Source organism: Mobula birostris, chromosome 19 (genome assembly GCF_030028105.1).
Source record: "Mobula birostris isolate sMobBir1 chromosome 19, sMobBir1.hap1, whole genome shotgun sequence".
In the NCBI taxonomy this organism is placed as follows: Eukaryota; Metazoa; Chordata; class Chondrichthyes; order Myliobatiformes; family Myliobatidae; genus Mobula; species Mobula birostris.
This window is the reverse complement of record NC_092388.1, coordinates 14962373-14977418: the sequence shown is the minus strand read 5'-3', so window position 1 is coordinate 14977418 and position 15046 is coordinate 14962373.

Below are 15046 nucleotides of genomic sequence, written 5' to 3'. Positions count from 1 at the left end.
ACCTTAAAGATAATGATTATTGAAACATACGCAGAGAAATGTGCAATTTTGTGTCATGAGAGCTATAGAAAGGGTAGATACCCGGAATCTTTTCTCAGGATAGAAGTTTTGAATTCTGTAAGGCATGCTTACCTCCTTTTGCTTGGAGTGTGGGGAACTTTTAGGTGGGGGGGGGATATTTAAAGGAGATGTGAGGGACAAGTTACAGTATTTTTATACCCTGTGACACACTCTTCTGGAGATAAGTTTTGTTTATAATTTTAAAAACCCGATATGTATAATATATTTACACGAGCAAGAACAATTCAAAATTCCAACATTCAGTTTAGGTTCCAAATCTTAGGTATCAAACCACAACAAATTCCTTTTTAATTAGAATCAGTGAGATTCCATTATTACTCTAATCAGATCTAGTGTTATTCCCTATTTAAAAGTTTACAAACTAAACTTTCCTTTTTACTTACTCCTAGTTAGTTAGAAAACCAAATATAATTCCCATTCTCAAGTATTTTAGTTAACTTCAGTTTCAGTTCCAGGCAGTATGTCTACAAATTTAAATTCAAATTAAAAAATTATATATACACAGTTTAACTCCTTTCACGACAATTCTCCAACATCACAACTTTTAAACAAAGTAAATCTCATTCAGTAACTTATCAAAGTCTTTGCAAAAATAATCAGTTCTTGCAGAAATCAAATTCGGGTAAAGATACTCACTACTAATTCCACTCTTAACAGCTCATGTCTTCAGCTTCTAATCGTTTCTGCATTTCTCTCCTTGTCCATCCAGTGTCCCGCCTGCCCTGCCCTTGCTGTGTGCTTTTTGTTTCAAATTCTCACTTTTTTAAATCAGTAAAACTCATTTTCATCCCTCTGCAGGTGGAGCTTTCTAACATTACATCTTTGGATTTAATTAACCTGGGTTACAATTAGTCAGACTTTATGTCGGGGTTTTCCAGCTCAGCAAATAGCTCTAACTTTAGTTTTCTGGTAGTTCTGATTTCAGCTTTATATTCTAAATTTTGAGGGTACTCTGTCTGGCCAAGCCCTCTTATGAGGAGAGGGTTCCGAAATGTACTTTGTATTCAAAGTTGACATTCCTTTTGCAAGAACTGCATTGGATTCCAAAGGCAGATTCTGTCTGCCTCAGTCTTGTGTGTTCTCACTGAATGCATGAGTTTCCGCTGTTTCAGTTTCCTCCTATGTCGCAAAGGCATGCTGGTAGACTAAATGGCTACAGCAAGTGTGAGTTAGGGATAAAAGAGCCAAAGGGGATTCAATGGGCAAGTGAGAAGCAATGCATTGTAGGTTTTCAGACACATAGGTGAGGGGAGAATGGGGTAGGCTTGGCAGGACACTGAGCATATACAGAGGGATCTTGGATACGCGCCCATTGCTCCCTGTAAGTGGCAATGCAAATAGACCAATACGCACAAAATGCTGGAGGAACTCAGCAGGTCAGGCAGCACCTATGGAGAGGAATAAACAGTCAATGTTTTGAGCTGAGTCTGTTTTTCGAGTCTGCTTTTAATTCAGATTGGTTAGTTGTCAGTGCAGTAATAGTGGGTCTGTTTTGTGCTGTACTGTGCTATATTCAGTGATTTGTGTACAAGGACACCCAGGTCCCTTTGTCAATAACCTTTTCATTCAATCACCATTTAAAAAAAATATAAATTGTCTTTCCATTTGTCATGTCTGAACGTCTGGCGTCCTGTTGCACTCACCTCAATAATAAGCAAATGCTTTGAGAGTCTGGTCAAGGATTATATCTGCAGCATGCTACTATCCACACTAGACCCCCTACAATTTGCCTACTGACACGACCAATGGACAGATGATGCAATTTCCACAGCTCTACACACCGTCCTTACACATCTGGAGAAGAAGGATGCTTGTGTGAGAATGCTGTTCTTGGACTACAGTTCAACACCATAATTCCTTCCAGTCTCGACAAGAAGCTCAAAGATCTTGGCCTTCACCCTGCCTTGTGTAGCTGGATCTTGGACTTCCTGTCAGATCGCCAGCAGTGGTAAGAGTGGGCTCCCTCACCTCTGTCCCTCTGACCCTCAATACAGGTGCCCCTCAAAGCTCTGTCCTAAGCCCCTTCCTTTACTCTCTGTATACCCATGACCGTATTGCCACCCACAGCTCCAATTGGTTAATTAAGTTTGTTGACGATACTACATTGATTGGCCTAATCTCAAATAATAACGAGGCAGCCTACTGAGAAGAAGTCATCTCTCTGATACAGTAGTGTCAAGAAAACAATCTCCCCCTCAATGTCGCAAAAACAAAGGAGCTGGTGGCAGACTACAGGAGGAATGGAGACAGGCTAACCCCATTGACATCAATGGATCTGGGGTTGAGAGGGTGAACAGCTTTAACATCACTGAGGATCTCATGTGGTCTGTACATACTGGCTGTGTGGTGAAGAAAACACAACAGCACTTCTTTCACCTCAGATGGTTGAAGAAGTTTAGTATGTGTCCCCAAATCCTAAGAACTTTTTATAGGGACCCAAAGAGAGCATCCTGACTGGCTGCATCACTGTCTGGTATGGGAACTGTACTTCCCTCAATCGCAGGTCTCTGCAGAGAGTGGTGCAGACAGCCCAGCGCATCTGTAGATGTGAACTTCCCACTATTTGGGACATTTACAAAGACAGGTGTGTAAAAAGGGCCCGGAGGATCATTGGAAACCTGAGTCACCCCAACCACAAACTGTTCCAGCTGCTACCATCTGGGAAACGGTACCGCAGAATAAAAGCAAGGACCAACAGGCTCCGGGACAGCTTCTTCCACCAGACCATCAGACTGATTAATTCACGCTGATACAATTGTATTTCTATGTTATTTTGATTGTCCTGTTGTACATACTATTTATTATAAGTTACTATCAATTGCATATTGCGCATTTAGACGGAGACATAACGTAAAGATTTTTACTCCTCGTGTATATGAAGGATGTAAGCAATAAAGTCAATTCAATTCAATTCAATTCAGTTCAAGTCAATTCAATTTCTTTCTGTTAAAATGGATGATTCACATATCTCCCCATAATATTTTGAGGTTCATGTTCATGTGTTCCAGGATTCTGGTTACTCTTTTTTGCTGTTTTTGAGCAGTTTGATTGATATGGACTGGGGTGATTCGGTGAAGACTGGGCCTGCAGCCTGCATTGACTGATGGCGTGGCGCTGAACTTGAACTAAACCGAATACCACCAGTCTGATGTTTGATATTCTATGTGTTGTTCACTCACTTTTTGTCATTTGCACAATTTCTTCCTTTTTTCATGTATTGGGTGTTCAGTGTTTCCTTGGACGGGTTCCGAGGTGTTTCGCTGTTTCGTGGATACCTGTGAGACGGCGAATCTCAGGGTTATATTCTATATACAGACTTTGACAATAAATGAAGTTTGAGTACTTGAGTACCTGCCATGTCATTGCCCAGTCGTGTGACTGTGTACTGAAGCTTTTCCATTTCCTCTTTGCAGTTGACACGACAAGCCAACTTTGCATCATTGGCAAGCTTGGATATCCTGCACTGAGACCCCTCATTCAAATTATTGATCGTAGACATCTTGAACCACCATACTCACCAAAGTCCTATGCAGACATGAAGTTAAGGAAATATGAAAAGAGTACATTAAAAGTAAGGACTGGTTAGAAGTCTTATTAATTCAAATAGCTGGTTTAATTTATTCTCTGTCAGAATATTCTTCCAGGTATGTGAACATTGGTATACTAGAAACTAAAATATGTATTTTTCTAAAGAGAAATGTTTTTATTCACATAAGTTTGGGCAGGTATTATTATTATTGTTATGATTATGAGGACACACTGTCCCTTTTTATTGTCATTTAGTAATGCATGCATTAAGAAATGATAAAAATGTTTTTCCAGAATGATATCATGAAAACACATGACAAACTGACTTAAAAACTAACAAAAACCACATAATTATAACATATAGTTACAACAGTGCAAAGCAATACCGTAATTTGATAAGAACAGACCATGGCACAGTAAAAATCTCAGAGTCTCGAAAGTCCCATCATCTCACGCAGACGGTAAACCCCCAGTGCCACCAACTTGCCGATGCAGCATCCGACCACAGTCCGACTCCGAGCCTCCGACCACCTATTCAACACCGAGCACCGAGCACCATCTCTGCCGAGCGTTTCGACCCTGGCCCCGGCAACAGGCGATACGCAAAGCCAAGGATTTGGGACCTTCGTCTCCGGAGATTCTCGATCGCACAGTAGCAGCGGCAGCGAAGCAGGCATTTCAGAAGTTACTCCAGATGTTCCTCTGCGCTTTCACGGCTGTCCCCATCAAATCCGGATTGATGCATGGTACCCCTAGTTACACATATCGATATTCATTCGGAACGGCCGCGCGCGCTGCACGAATGCAGGTACATGAATGAGAGGGGAATGGAAAGCTATGGTCTTGCTGCAGGTTGATGAGACTAGGCAGAATAGTAGTTAGATGGGCTGAAGGGCACATTTCTGTGCTATAGTATTCAACCAGTGTTTCCTCTAAGCTGTGCTAGCACGCAGCCGCAAATGAACTGAAATGCTCCTGCGCACGTAGGGTGGAAATAGCTAATACGGGGTGGGGGGCATAACTTTAATGTGTTTGGAGAAGGTGCAGAGGGGATTTCAGCAGTAGGTTTTTTACACAGTGAGTGGTAAATGCATGAAATGCGCAGCCGGGGTGGTGGCCAAGTAAGAGACTCTTAGTACATGGACGATAGAAAAGTGGAGGGGTCTGTGGAAGGGAAGAGTTAGATTGATCTGGAAGTAGGTTAAAGACTATGAGATATAGGAGCAGAATTAGGCCATTTGGCCTATCGGCTCTGGTCCTGATCCATTTTTCCTTTCAGCCCCCACCTCCTGCCTTCTCCCTGAATCCCTTCATGCCCAGACCAATCAAGAATCTTATCAACATCTGCCATAAATATACCCAGTGACTTGGACTCCACAGCCACCCGAGCCATGGGTTCCACAGACTCGCCACCATCTGTCGAAAGGAATTCCACTCCAAAGGGTCGACACAATGTCGCGTGCTGAAGAGCCAGCACTGCGCCGTACTGTCCTATGCTCTAAATAGCAAGGAATCGAAGACAGAAACTTTATGTAGAGTGTTGAACAGAATATTTCTTTCACATTACAATCCTCAGTGTGACAACTATGATCAATATATGTGTTGTCAACCGTCTGTGAGTCTGCTGTCGAGCTTTAGAAATGCTTGCCAGAGGTGCTGGGAGCAGATGTGTGCTGTGGATAGCATAGGTTGAAATTTGTTTCCCTACTTCAAGTGTCTATTTTGTTTCATGTTTAATCAGCCACAATTTAGCCTTAATGAAGCTGGGCATTCCCAGAAACTCGGCTCGTTTTCCCCCTCACTGGATTCAATGGTGAGAAAACTATCTTCCTCGTACGTCTAGGGTCAGTATGACTTGGAACCAGCAAGTTGTGTTGTCTCACCACCCAAACCTCAATCTGTGCGAACACTGTGTAAATACTGCCCCCATGCGATTAGCTGTTGGCAAGAAATAACAGATTGCACACTGCATACGAGTATAAAGAATGTATGATTACAAATGTCAGCTTTATCGAACAGTTGCTAAGAAAAAGAAAAGGAAAAAGAAATTAAAAGGGCCCATTATAGTTAACCCAATCCAAATGTGCATACAAGTTGGAGCTCATCTTGAAGCTGACTTTAACTCACCCGCTGGACCCTCGGTCTGTGTGAAAGCACACACCACCTTCCGAATGTCGCTCAAAATCCATCTCAAACAAACAGGCTCCCACAGGAATATTGGTCCTTCCTCCTTGAAGCCATTAATTTGCACAAAGCACCTTGTGCAACAGGGATGGCATCCTCAGCCGTCTTCCCTCCTGTCTTTTCCCAGCCCCCGCCAAAAAGACCTCGACCCACACCGGTGTCCATCACAAAAACCTCTCCACCCATCGTTATCTAGGACGTTCTCCCAATTCCACCAACCTGATTGGATGACACTCAGTTCCGAGGCATGAATATCACAATTCCTTGTCTTCAGCTCAAACCCAAATATGCAGAGACCAGAACAGACTGTTCTTATGGAACTGCTAAGATGCATAGAAGTAAAAATCTTAACCAGGACACTACATTAAAGTTAGGAGACAACTTATGATTAAGGTGTTCATGTTGCATTCATTACTTCCAGGAGAACACCTGCTGGGTCAGTTAACCCCACATAATTAGCCATACATGTAATTTTGTATACATGCGTTTTTTCTATCTCATAATATTGTATACACATTTATGAAGGGTCTAGATAGAGAAAATACATGCAGGCTTTTTCCTGGAGAGACTCGAACTAGAGGTTTAGGGTGAAAGGTGAAATATTTAAGGAAGGTGAGGAGGAAATTCTTCACTCAGAGGATAGTTTGGGTGTGGGATGAGCTGCCAGTTCATCTCATCCATTTCACGCACGTCTGCTCTTACCCCATTCTCCCGCCACCCTACGAGGGGATAGGGTTCCTCTTGTCCTCACCTACCACCCCACCAGCCTCCACATCCAGCACATAATTCTCGAAAACTTCCGCCACCTCCAACGGGATCCCACCACCAAGCACATCTTTCCCTCCCCTCCCCTCCTCCCCTTTCTGCTTTCCGCAGGGACCACTCCCTCCACGACTCGCTTGTTCATTCGTCCCTCCCCACTGAACTCCCTCTTGGCACTAATCCTTGCAAGCGTAACAAGTGCTGCACCTGCCACTACACCTCCTCCCTCACTACCATCCAGGGCCCCAAACAGTCCTTCCAGGTGAGGTGAAACTTCACCTGTGAGTCTGTTGGGGTCATATACTGTGTCCGGTGCTCCCGGTGTGGCCTCCTGTACATCTGTGAGACCCGACGTAGATTGGAAGACCACTTCGCTGAGCATCTACGCTCTGTTCACCAGAACTGCGATCTCTCAGTGGCCACCCATTTTAGTTCCATTTCCCATTCATATTCCGATATGTCCATCCATGGCCTCCTCTACTGCTGGGATAAGGCCACACTTAGGTTAGAGGAACAACACCTTATATTCCATTTGGGTAACCTCCAGCCTGATGGCGTGAACATCTTTTTCTCAAACTTCTGATAATACCCCTCGTTCTCTGTTTCCCATCCCCTTTTCCCTCTCCTACCTTATCTCCTTGCCTACCCATCGCCTCCCTCTGGTGCCCTTCCCCCTTTTTCTTCCCTCCATGGCCTTCTGTCTCTTTCACTGATCAACCTCCCAGCTCTTTACTTCAATCTTCCTCCTCCAGGTTTAACCTATCACCTGGTGGTTCTCTCTCCCCTCCCCCACCTTTCAAATCTACTCCTCAGCTTTTTTCCTCCAATCCTGCCTACAGGTTTTGGCCCAACACGTCAACTGTTCTTTTTCCCATAGATGCTGCCTGGCCTGCTGAGTTCCTCCAGCATTTTGTGTGTGTGTGTGTGTGTGTGTTGCTCGGATTTTCAGCATCTGCAGATTTTCTCTCGTTTGCCAGTGGAAGTGGAGGACGTAGGCTCAATCGCAACTGTTATGTTTTTTTATATACCTTCAAAACATTAAACTAATTCGAAGGAAGACACGGGAGTCCAAAATGTGAGTCTAACTTCGTGTTTATTTTAAGTGATGCGCGCACGTATCACGCGGTAGTGTAATGACATAAGCAATTCGCCTATTTTTACATATAACCTGTAATGAATTATTTAAACAAACAACAATGCTTAATCAGCCAATATATATGTACAAGGTTACTCAAATGTTACTGAAATATTAAATACAAGACAGCAACGTTTAAGAGAAAGTTGGATCGGTACATGGATGGGGGAGTAATGGAAGGCTATGATCAAGGTGCTGGTCGATGGCTCTAAGCTGGCATGGACTAGATGGGTTGAAGGGCCTGTTTCTGTGGTGTAGTGCTCAATGACTCAATTTCATAGCCGCAACATCTGTATTGCCTCAGTTCTGTGGAGGAAGTCTCCCATATTCATTATTAGCCCAAAAAAATGTGAAGCAGATAGCATTTGGAGGCAGTCCAAAATTCACTAGGCTAAATTCTGGGATGAAAGGGTCATCCTATAACAAGTTGCTGAAGAAATTAGATTTAGACTATAAGACAAAGAAGCAGAATTAGGCCTTTTGGCCCATTGAGTCTGTTCTGCCATTCCATCGTGGCTGATTTATTATCCCTCTCAAACCCATTGTCCCGCCTTCTCATAACCTTTGACGTCCTGACTAATCAAGAAACTGTCAGTCTCTGCTTTTAATGTACTCATGACCTGGCCTCCACACCTGCCAAGGCCATGAATTCCACAGATCCACCACGCTGGCTAAAGAAATTCCTCTTCATTTCTATTCTAAAGGCGCATGCTTCAATTTTGAGGCTACACCCTCTGGTTCTAGACACCCACAATAGCAAATGTTGTCTGTACATTCTCTCCACGTCCACTCTATCTAGGCCTCTCGATATTCAATAGGTTTCAATGAGACGTGCCCTCATTCCTCTGAACTCCAGCGAGTTAAGACCCAGAGCCATCAAAGGCTCCTCATACGTTAACCATTTCATTCGTGGAATCATTCTCATTAAGCTCCTCTGGAACCTGTCCAATGCCAGCACATCTTTTCTTAGATAAGGGGCCAAAACTGCTCATTATACTCGAAGTATGGTCTGACCAATGCCTTGGCATCACATCCTTGCTTTTATATTCTACTCCTCTCGAAATGAACACTAACGTTGCATTTGCCTTCCTTACCACCAGCTCAACCTGCAAATTAACCTTTAAGGAATCCTGCACGAGGACTTCCAAGTCCCTTTGCACCTCTGATTTTTGAATTTTCTCACCTTTTAGAAAATAGTTTATGCTTTTATTCCTTCTATCAAAGTGCATAACTATACACTTCCCTACACTGTATTCCATCTGCCAATTTCATTGCCCATTCCCCCAATCTGTCTAAGTCCTTCTGCAGACTCTCTGCTTCCTCAACACATCAACTTTCTTCATATCGTCTGCAAGCTTGGCCACAAAAGTATCAATTCAATCACCAAATCGTTGACATATAAAGCGAGAAAAATGCTCCCAATACCAAGCCCAGCGAAACACCACTAGTCACCAATAGCCAACCAAAATAGACCTCCTTTATTCCCACTCTTTGAAGCTTAGAATAAGCGGTAATATTACTGGAACTGAGGGGGATAAGACAGGATAGATGCCAAGATGTTTCCACTATTGGGAGAATCTTGAATGATTCGCAAAGTAAAGAGCCTGGTCATTTAAAACTGAGCTGTGTAGAAATTTAGCATAGAGGCTGGTTTAATTTCTAAAATTTTCTATCCCAGAGTGTTTTGGAGGCCTCAAGCATTGAAGAAATGTGAAGAAGAAGGAGCTAAGTCTTTGAAAGGTCATGGAATTAGCACTGAAGGATGATGTCAATGAGCAATGATCAGAGCAGATTAGACAAGATCATAATTAATAGCATTAATATGCAGAGACTGCGGTACTTAATGAGGATGACCATGCAGATTAACTACTTACATAATTTGCACTTTTTGGTTCCTTTGCAAGATTTACAAACATTCAGCAATAGAAATATTTGGAGGTTAATCACCAAAAGATGAAAAATATCCAGATGGAAAAGTTGTGCCGTTTCAAGCAACCCAGTGCAGTTTTGAACCATCTTCGATCACCTGTCATTGGCCAGACCACACTTGGATTGTTGAGAACAGTTTTGGGCCCCTAATCTAAGAAAGGCTGTGCTGGCATTGCAGAGGGTGCAGAAGAGCTTTATTAGAATGATCCTGAGAATGAAAGGGTTAATGTTTGATGGCTCTTGGCCTGTACTGGAGTTTAGAAGAATGAGGGGAGATCTTATTGAAACCTACCAAATATTGGAAGGCCTGGATAGAGTGGATGTTCAGAGGATGTTTCCTATAGTGGGAGAGTCTAGGACCAGAAGACACAATCTCAGAATACAAGGAATTCCATTTAGAACAGAGATGAGGAGGAATTTCTTTAGCCAGAAGATGGTGAATCTGTGGAATTCAATGCCACAAATGGCTGTGGAGACCAAATCATTGGGTATATTTAAAGTAGAAGTTGATATGTACTTAATTAGTAAGGGCATCAAAAATTATGGGAGAAAGTGCCATAGTAGCATAGCGGTTAATACGACGCTATTACAGCTCAGGAGTTCAGGGTTCAATTTCAGTGCCATCTGTAAGGAGTTTGTACGTTCTCCCCATGAATACTTGGTTTTCCTCCAGGCGCTCCGGTTTCCTCCCACAGTCCAAAGATGTTCCAGTTAGTTGGTTAATTGGTTATTGTAAAGAACAGAGTTAAAAATACACATGGACTAAGATGTTAACTGTCCTGTGCTATCACCAGTGGGATCACCAGTTGATCTGCCACCTGTCTTCAGGAGTTTCGGCCCGCTTATGATCAAGACTCCCTCGAGGTGGTGGGCCTGCAGTGCTAAAGCACCACCTCCCACTGGTGAGCTTAAAAACTTGGCATCTGCCTCTATCAGTCACTTCCATCCAACAGATAGTCTGCTCTTCAGGTGTCTATGCAACTACTGAAGGGTCTGCAAGATATGTATACACTGTCTGACTATCTGCCCCTCTGAACATACTTGGTCCACACCCATGCTGATCCTTTCTCTGCTGCCTCAGCTACAGCCCTGTTGGTTGACTTGATCTCTCTTCTAGTGAAGCCAAGGTCACGCAGCCACTTCTGGAGAGTGAACGCAATAAACCCACGGCAGCCTACTTCGAATGGATAGCATGAGATCTTCCACCCTCTGTCTCTGCACTCTGATCTTAATTCTGCATACTTGGTTAACTTGCGCTCATGGGCTTCATCGATGTTGTCTTCCCAGGGGACTGTGAGTTCACCAATAACCGCTTCTCTACTGGTGTCAGACCATACGATTATATCTGGACACAATGTGGTGAAAGCTATTTGCTCCAGGAAACGGTCTTTCCCATCCAGGTCAGCCTTGACACACCAATCATTGGCTGAAGAAAGTATGCTTGATCGTGAGCCTGCGCTGTACACCCTTGACTTGGAGCCTTCGTTCACAAATGATATGCGATGTTCTGTGCAGCATGGGGAATGAGATAAGTTGTGCTGCAGTACTCTGTGCTCAACCGCTTCTGTTACAACTTTGAGAACGTTGTTATGTCTCCAAGTGTACATGCCGCTGGAAAGATTGACTCTGCCTGCATTCAAAATATGTTGAAGTGAACATAAGAAACAGGAGCAGGAATAGGCCATCTGGCCCGTCGAGCCTGCTCTCCATTCAATAAGATCAGGGCTGATCTAACTGACCTGTGATTAGGCTAGTGGTAAACAGGAGGGTTGTTAGATGACAGGGCTCATTGGGCCAGAAGGGCTTGTTCCGTGCTGTATCTCTAAATAAATTAAATAAATAAAGGCGGGAGAATGGGGTTGAGAGGGAAAATAAAATAGACTTGATGGGCCAAATGGCCTAATTTTGCTCCTATGTCGTATGGTGTTTTCTTTGTTAAGTTTTCAATTTCTTCTGTCTGTAGGAGCATATGAACCAAGGGCAAGGCTCATAAATATCGTGTAGGAATAAAAAGGACACAGGATGTGCTTGTGATTCTGAATAAACTCAATACTGATCTGAATTGCTGAGTGGAACTTGCAGTCAGTGAAGACAAGCAGAACACAACAGCTGCCTTCACAGATTCATGGTGTAGTGTGGTAGTGTAGCGCAGTGGTTGGTGTAACGTTACCACAGGTCCAGCGGCCTGGGTTCAAATCCTGCCACTGTCTGAAAGGAGTTTGTATGTTCTGCCTATGACTGTGTGGGTTTCCTCCGGGTACTCTGGTTTCCTCCCACACCCCACAGACGTACAGGTTAGTAGGTGTACTTTGGTGATGCTGGCTCATTAGGTCGGAAGGGTCTGTTACCGTTAGTGTATCTATAAAAAGTCATTTTTTAAAAATTCACTGTCAGTAACGTTACTCACACACAGAAAAGCCAAAGAATAAATCAAATTCAAAATCAAATCAAATTCAAGTTTAATTATTATTCAACCATACGTGAATACAGCTGAATGAAGCAGTGTATTTTTGGGGCCAAGGTGCAAAACATACACAGCACATTCAAAATAGCGAGCAAAAAAGCATCATCACTCAACAAAAACTATACATATAGCCCAGGTCCCACAATTTGATGGAGCGGTAAAAGTAAAAGAAAGCTGAAAATGATAATTTGTCACTGTTTGATTATTTATGAGACCTCTACACCAGCTGGACTGATAAATCTGATTCAACAATACAGTGTATGCTTATTTGTACAATTTATTATTTGGCACAATCTGTATCATTAATAAAAGGAAGTCTGGAGTCTGCATGTTATAATTTAAATATTATAAAACTTATCAAGGTGCTGGAGTGAAATAATAAAAACCAGGGTGTGCTCTGTCAAACGGTAAGTGAGATGGAAATCATTGTGTGCGGAGACTGTTAGAATAGCTTCAAGCTGCCCGCGATCCCCTGAGATTTATATGTGCACCTGCCCACCAATCCAGTTCATACATAAGTACTTTAAATTATCAGTTCGCTACATATGCTAAGTTTTTGGTTTACATCTGCAGTGAAAGGTTACTTACAGCAGGTGATTTGGATCTGTCTGATTCAATTCTCAGTTGCTGTGCCGGTCAAACTTGCCGAGCAAACTGACTGGCATGCCTTTAACTAGCAGGGTCTGAGTAACCGAATACGTTGCAACCTCTCAATATGCTGTCCATGTGACTGGTACGTTGGCAAACGTGTGCAAAGTTAGATCAGATTAATTTGTCATTTGTACATCCAAACATACGTCATTTGCGCAAAGGGGGCAGTGTGAGGCTGCGCCGGGGGCAGCCCGCAAGTGTTGCTGCGCTTCTGGCACCAACACAGCATGCCCCAGCTTACTAATGCTAAATAGTCCATACGTCTTTGGAATGTGGAAGGAAACCAGAGCACCTGGAGGAAACCCACGCAGTCACGATGAGAATGTGCAAACCCCTTACAGGCAGCGGAGGGAATTGAACCTCCGCCTTCCGATCACTAGTGCTGTAAAGCATTGCGCTAACCACTGTACCGCTGACCTTTCTTATTTATTATAACTGTTTAAGGTCGGATTTCTCACTGAGAAATTCACAAACTCTGGACGCAGTGTACATGTCACAGCAGGGGAGGCCAGGCCAATAAAGCAAAAGCCCTTGTTTCACGTTATCACGGGAGTTGGTGGCACTTAATCTGTTAAATGACAGATAGCCCCAAGCGTCCATGCTTGCACCATTAAAAACGAAAGTTGGTCAGCTTCGGAAGGCAGACTCTGGAACCTGGCAGTGGAGATCTGACTAGGTCCCAGGTATCTCTCAGGTACTGTGCCAGGATAGACCCAATTGACTTCAACTGATATTACAACAAAGGATTTGGAGATGAAGGGGAAGGCAAGTTAGTGAAAAAGTGTATTTTGCTGGAGCTTTCAACAACCTTCCTCACTATCAACACCGAGAATTAGACATCAAATGGGACTGGTTCCTGACCCATATTGCTCATTTTGCCCCCACGGAACCATTGGCTCTTTTAAACATGTTGTATGGGAATGTCCAGGGGAAGGTTATCAATACTCTTACAAAACTAACAGGGGTACAATTACCAATGGACCCCACTGTACATCTTCTAAATGATGACTCCCACCTTCCCCTTACGGAAAAAACACACAAAATCTGGCTGGCAGGCCTGACTGCAGCTAAGAAGATTGTCGTCCAGTGTTGGAAACCTCCCCAAGATATTTCAAATACTCACTGGCTTCGGAGCTTTTTAGACATTTCTTACCTGGAACCTTCATCAGCAAGAGTAAATGATGCACGACCAGACACAATCTTAATGTGGACAAATTTGATACCTAACTTAAAAGATCCTTTGTTAAAATAGGAAAGTTCTGTCTGTGTATGTACGACTATTCAGTTGGTTGGTGGATGGGAGAGAGGGGTGGAGGGGGGATGATGATGAAGGTTGGGGGGGTGGCTGGGTTAAACAGTCAAAATGTAATTGGCAACTGGTTGTATTGAATGTAATTTGTTGGTGTTGCAATAAAAAATTAATAATAAAAAAAACAACCTTCCTCGCTATGCACACCATGACCAACCTTCATGTCATCGGAAAATCTATTGATCGTTCTGAATTTCAGATTCAGATTAATTTATTTATCACTCGCACATTGACAGACAGAGAGAAATGCGTCATTTGCATTAACAACCAACACAACATAAAGCTGTGCTGGGGGCAGTCCACAGGCGTCGCCACACATTTCAGCGCCGACATGGCAAGGCCACGACGCTCAGCAAGTAAGCAAATCACGGATCCAGTTGCACAAGGATGTATTGGGACCAAGGTCTTGGAGCTTCCATGATTGGCAGTTTCAGCCAAGTTTTCCCTTCCCGAATTAGACAACTCATCCAAAACCAGCCAACCTCTTTGTTGTGTAGAAATTTGAATGAGAATGCCAGTGGAAACTGAAATTTCATGCAACATGCTCCAGTCTAGATGAATGCAGCGTCATATTATCCCAGCAATTAACTTAACTCAATTTTGGAAAAGATTCAGAAGTTTGAAACATTCCTAAAAACAAAGTACGACTCTTCATTAGGTACCATCTGTAATTACAGCTGCGTAGTCCGAGTTTAAGCAAACAGATTGTAATAGTGGTAGAAAGATCTAGTGCAGCGGTCCCTAACCACCGGGCCGCGGACCAGTATCGGGCCACAAAGCATGTGCTACCGGGCCGTGAGGAAACAATATGAGTCAGCTGCACCTTTCCTCATTCCCTGTCACACACTGTTGAACTTGAACATAGGGTTGCCAACCGTCCCGTATTTGCCAGGACATCCCATATATTGGGCTAAATTGGTTTGTCCCGTATTTCCCCTGCTAAGGTCGAGCGTTCCTATCAAACCGGTCGGCCGGTCCGCAAGAATATTATCGATATTAAACC